The sequence below is a fragment of the Oryzias latipes genome, chromosome 5, assembly GCF_002234675.1.
Source record: "Oryzias latipes chromosome 5, ASM223467v1".
NCBI lineage: Eukaryota > Metazoa > Chordata > Actinopteri > Beloniformes > Adrianichthyidae > Oryzias > Oryzias latipes.
In genome coordinates, this window is record NC_019863.2 from 29151609 (window position 1) to 29159590 (window position 7982).

Sequence of the window (7982 nt, forward strand, 5' to 3'; positions counted from 1 at the left end):
GATGACAAGTCTTTCTAAATTCAGGTTGTGTCTGCTTCCTTCTGTCCCCCACTTCCCTGTTTATCTCACTTGTTCTGACACAGCTCATCTCTCTCAGTCTCTTCTCATGAATACGCAAAGGACTTGCACACAAACACACAAAAATCCCATTAACACTATTGGTCATGAATAAACCAAATAACCAGCTTTTCTCTAAAGATTGCGAGTTGCATCAAAAATAAATCTTGTTTCATCAGACTGGAACTCAAGAGATTTTTTTTGATTTTTTGTTTTTTTTTTTCTCTTAAACATTAGATCTCATGTGTCATTTGCTCACATGTCTCACACACACTAACCGACGCTACAGCGACACAAGCTGCCATAAAGCATTTTCCCACCATTCATTAAGGAGTGTGGGAGCGTACAGCTCCTTACTGTGCGGAGCACCTCATTTTTTAGGTTCTGGAAATCACTTTACACCAGCTCAGGATGACTCTGCCCACACAGCCCCCAAGCCTCAGAGCAGTCACATGCATGTAGACACACAAACACACGGACGCACACACACACACACACACAACCACGCAATCATTCTTTCAGAAGGATGCAGAGCTGTACACAAAAAAAACAAATTAATTTCTCTCATGTGTCAGTGAGTGACCCATAAACAGAGATAAGGAAGAATGCTCATCTGCATATCCTACCCTCCCTCTGCAGGATGATTCATGTATTTGGAGGGTTGGCAGCTCGGTTGGCTGCAGTTGCAGATGTTCCTCTGGGTGGGCTGGCAGGAGCAGAGCTGAAACCCCAATAGGAAATAAAAATAAATACAAATTCATTGTATTTATAGAATTTGGTTTGAGGTGCAAACGCAGAGATTTAAACCGATTATATTCTGGTCTATCTTAGTAAAAACAAGGATTTATTCAAAGTCCCTTTTGTTGTTTTAAGAGCCAGCACTGTTCTCCATTTACATAGTTTGGTCCAGACTGGTTGTAGAATGATCACTGAACTATCCTTGTTCCAGATACAAAGACCAAACAGGAATCAATGTATTGACTGAGGAGTGTCCGACTTCAGAATGATGGATGGAAATCCTGCATGCTTGGAATTATGATGTTCCAGGTTGAGTTGTTATGCTACAGCTGATGGATAGGCACCTGAGCCTGCAAATCAGAAGGTTCCTTTTGCAAGGAGTGCCAGTACTTTAAAAAACTGTTTCGTTTTGTGCAGTCAGGCAAAATTCAATAATTCATTCAATTATCTGCTACATCTGTTTTTACCCTTTCGGGGTCAAAACTAAACTGCCGGAGCCTATCCCAGCCACTCGTGGCCGAAGGCAGGGGACATTGTGTACAGGTCGCCAGTCTGTCGCAGTCAGGCAAATCTTTAAACTAAAAATGTCTAAAAAAGAATTTGTATGATTAAATCTCAGAACAAACAAACAAATCTGAGATTAAAATAAGATATAAAAAAGCAGCACAGCAGTCACTCTAAAGTGAAAATGAGGGGTTCATGAAGATTTGGGTTTCTGCTAACAAATAAATGTCACCACTTGGAAAGAGTTATCACCAAAATTGCTTTAATTTCTTGTAAAATCCTCAATAAATCATGAACACAAAAATGCTGGTGAGCATAAAAATGCAATTACTTTCTAAATAAAAATAATAATAAAAGGAGTGAGTGGTCAATCCTCTCTGGCTGTGACATTAATAACACCATGGGGGATTCAAATGTACCCTTTTCTATTCCTAACTCCTTTCCGCTCAGCTTCCTGCAGTTTACTAATTACTGTGTTTATTCTTACTCACGTCATTCTGTCCAGAAATTGTCCTTCTGGCTGCAATTATGCTGCAACAAACAAATGTCTCGTCAAGCAAATTAAGCTCCTCCCAAACAATAAAGGACTAATAATGATATTGATTCTTGGCAATTAGTTTTTATTTTTTTGTGTGTGTCTAATATAAGCTCTACTTTGACAGCTGAGCTCTACTGAGCACTATTCTATGAAATCAGCCTTTTGGTTCTGAGATGCTTAATAATGCCACAAATCACAATCAAGCAGCTGTGCTGCTGATGCTTAGATGTAACAGTGTGATCGAAAACTCGGGTTCATTCTTTTAGAATAAGATTTTCCCCTAAATGAGATTTATCTCTTCTGCCAATTGGATTTTGCCCGCATGATTTCCGTTGGAGAAATTTCTGAGGTAGTGATGTCTTCATCATATCATGAAATACAACAGTCAGCTTTCAGATTTTTTGAGTTAGACCTTGTACAAGATAGCAATTTTCTAAAACTCATTAACATCCTTTAGGAGAGAATTTGTGCTAACATGCATTGAGCTATTACTCTAACTTTATTTGATTACTCCAAATATGGAGTATCATTATATTAATTGGATTCAATGGGACATGTGTCTGTACTGTATATGTATAAGTGCAATTGTGTCTATTTATGAGTAGAAGTTATTAAAAAGTCAATTATATCTAAATAAATTAAATTATCTAAATAATTTAAAGATTTTGGTTATCACTTATAATAAATCAGTCAAACAAATATACAGGTTGCAAAAGTTCAGGAGTTGAGGTTGTTTTTAAAACTTTAATGTCATTAGTTTTGACTGTTTTCCATTGTTAACAGCCAGATTATTATTCAGAGGATGTTTTCTGAGATTTTTGTTTCTCACAGATGTAACTTTGCATAGTTTGTTGCTGGTGCTTAGCCTTGGTTATGATGCATCACCATAGAAGCAGACACCTTGTCTGCAGCAGTCCAATAGTCTGTGGCTATTTTTAAGCTCCAATTACTAACAAAAAAACAAAAACAGAAAAACAACCCTAAACTGCAAAAGGAAATTGGCAGAACCGAACAGAAGAAGAGGAGATTTATGGTGTTTCTCTCTATAATGATTGTGGGGGACATCAGTTTTCTGGTTGATAAGGCAGAAAAATGTAAAGTGCTAAACTTAGGGCCGCAGCGCTAGATCCAGACTCAAAAGAAACAAACATGAATCTGAACATTTGTGTGACTTTGATAAAAGAGTGTAAGTTTTAAAATGAAAAATAAAAGTGAAACAAAAACAAACTGTACTGCCATCAAAGCGTCTCCATCCTCTCCGGAGACTCAGAAAGGCTGGAGTCCCAATACCTCTCCTCATCACCTTCTACAAGGGCACCATTGAGAACATCCTGACACAGAGCTTCACATCCTGGTTTGGCAGCTGCAAAGTCCAGGACAAACAACGGCTCAGCAGGATTGTCAGGACTGCAAGCAGGATTGTTGGTGCACCTCTCCCGATCCTGGAGGAGTTATATGAGCAGCGCTGCCTACGCAGAGCAACCTCCATCATCAGGGACCCCCAGCACCCCTCTCATGGACTGTTCTCCCTCATGCCATCTGGGAGGAGGTTCAGGAGCATCAGCTGCAGATCCAGCAGGATGCTAAAAAGCTTCTTCCCGCAAGCTCAATGGTCTGTCCTCCTCATGCATTCATGCTATCACAAACTCCACTCTGCAATAAGATCCAAGGATTACCCCCCCCCCCACATACAACCCGAACACACAATACATATTAATATATGTGTATTGTATTAAGTACCTGTGTATCATAATTAATATAATACACAGACTCTAGTAACCCCCCCCCCATGAACAAGAACTGCTGTTATGCACATAGTCACTTTCTCACTGAATGCTGAATGCTGGTCTCTATTCTATTCTACTCTGATTTTATTTTATATTTAAATTTTTTATCTTCATTTATTCACTTAAATTCTTTTTCCATCTTATTTTTTATTCTAGGATTTCTCTTACTGCTATTTTTATTATTGCTGTTTCTTGCACTGTCATGCTAGTGAGAAACAACATCTCGTCTCACCCGTGTATTTCTTCGCAAATACTGTGTGAAATGACAATAAATCTGAATCTGACTCGGAGACAGATCATTCCAACTGAATTACAGGAAGTCTTTTCCAACAAACTCAAACTAATGCAACCATTGAAAACCCATCAAGAATTAATTTAGTATTTTTGAATTTGAAGTTCAGGATACATTCTGCATCATCACTAGGCACTAAAAGTTCACAATATCTACTAAGAATAATGCTTTTTAAAGAGAAAAGTATGTACATTTTTTTTTATCTTAGTGTAGAATTTAAAACAATCTTTTGGAACAGACAATAATAATAGAACTCAGTTCAAGTGAGTGACATCTGGACTAAATATGCGCTGGATTAAAACTGCTGAGATTTTGTGACTCCCCCTCAGTGACTCCAAGAAACCCTTATGCTCTTTTCTCCTGCCCCCCATGGAAGGAGAAGGTTTGATTAATCCAGTTCAAAGAGCCACATGTTCCCTCCCAGAGAGTAATCCTGCTCTGCGGCCCAGTGCTTAAATCCAAAATCAAACCCCTCCTACGGTGATGACAAGCCTCACAGGGAAGCCTTTTATGAATCAATGTTTTGAGACTGACAAACAAGCTGAAGAACACAAATCTAACTCTGACGGAAGGCCAAGCTGGCTGATTAGCTGCTTAATGTCACGGCACTCCATCAGACGGCAGCTGTAAGGACTCAGAGATCCCAATACTGCAAAGGAGCTACATTCAAAATAATGAAGAAAAATCTGACATTATTATATCCATAGTACACACATAAGCTCTCAAATTTAATTAGAGAACTCCTGATGCCTAACAGTTTCTTTTCCTAAACTTTTAATGGTGTAGTTGTTCCTCAGCTCTGGGGAAAGTTGGGGTCTCTGAGTTAGAGGATCTGCTCCTCTGTGCTTTTTTTGGTATAATTTGAGTTATTTAAAAATCTGATGTGCTTGAGATTAAAGGCTGGAAATTAAACGAAAATGACTGTGTCAAAAAAAAAAAGAAGAAAATCCCAGCAGAAAAATTCCCTCAGAGACTCTTTAAAACATCCAACAGGAGTCCTCTGCTCTGCCAGAGAAGATGGCATGACTCCACTTTGCATATGTTTATTATTCCTCTGAAACCCAATTTAAAACTTTGCTGTATCAACATGAAACATCTCCAGAAAGCTTTTATGCATGCGTTTGTTAATGCTAACAAGCTCAAAATAACAACCATTTATCCTTTTTCTGTTCCGTTTTATCCAGACACAACACCCCTTGGCCAGGAGGTCATGGCAGAAAAGGTTTCAAAGGCTTTGATCTCCTTCTTAAACGCTGTAATTTTTAAATCACTTTTAAAACCCAGCTTTAAAGGAGTGATTCTCAGAAAAGAAGCAGCAGAAAAGCCAAATAAAGTTCAGCCATGTCTTTATTTTTATGTCACAAAACGGGCAGACCGCTGGTTTCAAATGCAGCAGCTTTATTAGCTCAACTAAAGTTCCACAAAGCTAAATGAGGGTCAGGTAGGCAGGGGTCAATAACGACCATCAGAGAGGAAAAAGGAGGACTCAAGATCCAGGCGAGAATCGAGGCAGGTGGCAGGCAATACGGAAAGAGCGAGATGAGACACAACGAAAAATGTCTTTGAGAACAAAAAAAGTTTTTTAAAAGCAAAAACTAAAAATTTTAAAGCAAAGATTTTATATTTTCATTTGCAACTTAGAACGTTTTGACTTCTGACAATCTACATGAACTGGGTATATAAAACAAATAAATAAATAAGTACTTTAAAGGTTTTATATTGAGAAGAAAATGAAGATATGGACAATTTCAGCATCAGAAACTACTATTTTTTTTGATACGTAAGCCTCAATCAAAACACAGAAGCTGGTTAGTTATTTTTTCATATAAAAAGAACAAAAGAAAATAGAAAGGTAGTCTCTGCTTTTATGAAGCTCAAGTTTTTACAGCATAATCTATTTATGACATACCGTTCCAACAGCAGTCTGCAATGTGCCGAGGAGTGACGGGCAATTGGACATAAAAAGAGAGGAAAACTGTCTGATCCTTTTTGCTCAATCCACATGAAAGCCCAGTGTAATTGGTTTGTCAGTCTAAGAATGTGGGGCAAAAAAGCAGAAATTTAGAAAGAAAATAGGAAAAACACTGGTTTCTGTTGTTAAATGCACTGATAAGGAGCAAAGTGGGTGGATAATGTTTGACAGGACTTTTACGATGAAGGATCAAAGGTTCAGCTCTGTTTCATGTCACATTCACCCTCACACTACAGACGGATTTCGGTCTAGGAGAATAAATCTAGACATCAGAGTGAGTATGTTTCTGAAAAACATCTTTTTTTTAATTTAGGCAATTTTCACTGACATGCCTTGCTTCCATAGCAGTGTGTGGGAGTCCCTCCTCTTCGCCATCATGGCAGAACTGGCCTTTTACCCTGCGGTGGCGCTGATGTATTTCTTCGGAGTGATGAGAGCCACGCAGGACGACCGGGTGGAACTGAATGACGGGGCGTCTATGAACGTCTTCTGCCTGTTTGTTGTAGCACAGCCACTGTGTCTGGTGATTGGAGGATACACTGGGATGGCTACGTACCTCCTTACTGCCTTGGTGTCCTACAATTTCCTGCCATGGAGAAACTCCAAACAAGCAGAAGAGAAAAAAGCTTCAAAGAAGAAGAAGTGAAGGAAAGACAAAAACAGCAAGAGAGCAATCAAGACAGCTGAAAATGTAAAATATCTGAAAAATAAAATGGAATAAATCTGCCGCTACAAATAGAAAATGTTTTGATTTTGGCTCAATCTAAATGAGAAAATCTTTCTGCAGGTCTTCTGTCTTGTAGCTCACAAGGAAAAAACATTTTTGACCGTTTTGTTTGTTTTTCCAACGTAATGGAAAGTAAGCTTAAATTTTTTAGGAACTCACCTCTGCAGTTATAGGATAACAAAGTGTTAGGTTACTGTGTTACTGTAACATTTTACTTTAATTAATTGAGGAATAATGGCAGACGAAGTGTGCATTGTCAGAAATAACCCACACCATGGAAGCCTGAACCATTTAACACAAAGCGTGTTAGTTCTGATAATGCTGTCACGGTGCCTGGGTCAGCCCTGCCCCCCTCAGCTCTGCTCCTGATTTCCACCAGCTGTGACCACTTCACCCTCATCAACCTGCCTGCTTTCAAGGAGATCCAGCTCAGTCATTCGACGCCAGTTCGTTGCCCCTAACGGTGACTACGCCTGGTCTGCCTGCTCATGTCTGGTTCTCTTTTGCCTTGCCTTGCTCTCATTCTATGCCTCTATGTCTCAGGATTCACCAAAACGAAGGTCACCCGTGAGGAAATCTGCTGTCACTCACCTGCTGCCTTGACGAGCCTCGGAGCCGCCCAGCCGCAGTACTACCTCCAGCCTCGCCACGTCCACGTCTGGATACCATCCTGTTAAAGAAGCTAACCTTGTCACACACTCCTGTGATTAAAATCACTTACCAAGCTACTCACCTGCCTGATCATTCTGAGTTCCAGCGCCTGGGTCTGTCTCGCCTGAAAACCATGACAAATGCACACTATGAAGGCCATTAACCCGCTTATACCATGGTCACTTACAAAATAAATAAACATTCAGCCACTATTTAGTACTTTATTCTTGTTGTTTTTTCGGTTTGGACCGCTTTTTTATTTGCGGTCCAAACCGCTAATAATCACCAGTAATGTGACCTCCAATCTTGACTGCAGCGGCATAAGAAAGCGATATATATGCTGATCGTCCTGATGGGTTAAATAAAGCATGAGTTCAGAGAGAAAGTTCACCTCTTACCGCATGTTTTTGACCAGATGATGAAGCAAAAGTATGTTTTAAAGAAACCAGCGCAGTGATAAAAGTTGCCTTGTGCAGTTGCTTAGCATTGTAAAATCACCCTACCGGCAGAGGTACACCCAGCCCTAAATCACTAGTGCTTCCCCCTACAAAAACAAGTTTGGACACCACTAAAGCCTCAAATACCACTACAATGGAGCAAGACGGAGGAGCCAGGGGGGTAGGGAAAAATTTCAGAGTCAGCCATAGTTTTTAACTTCTAAATGATCAAACAATTCTTTTTTTAAACTGACAACAAGAAAATCAACTTTACATTTT

The 7982-nt window shown here is 39.5% G+C and overlaps 1 long non-coding RNA gene across 1 annotated transcript; it reads left to right on the forward strand.

Annotated features, from left to right (window-relative positions):
- Positions 1–1402: 1402 nt before the first annotated feature.
- Positions 1403–7462, forward strand: LOC110015174. The gene is made up of 3 exons (XR_002290305.2): positions 1403–6162; positions 6234–7078; positions 7159–7462. It is a non-coding gene; the product is annotated as an uncharacterized LOC110015174 (long non-coding RNA).
- Positions 7463–7982: the final 520 nt, after the last annotated feature.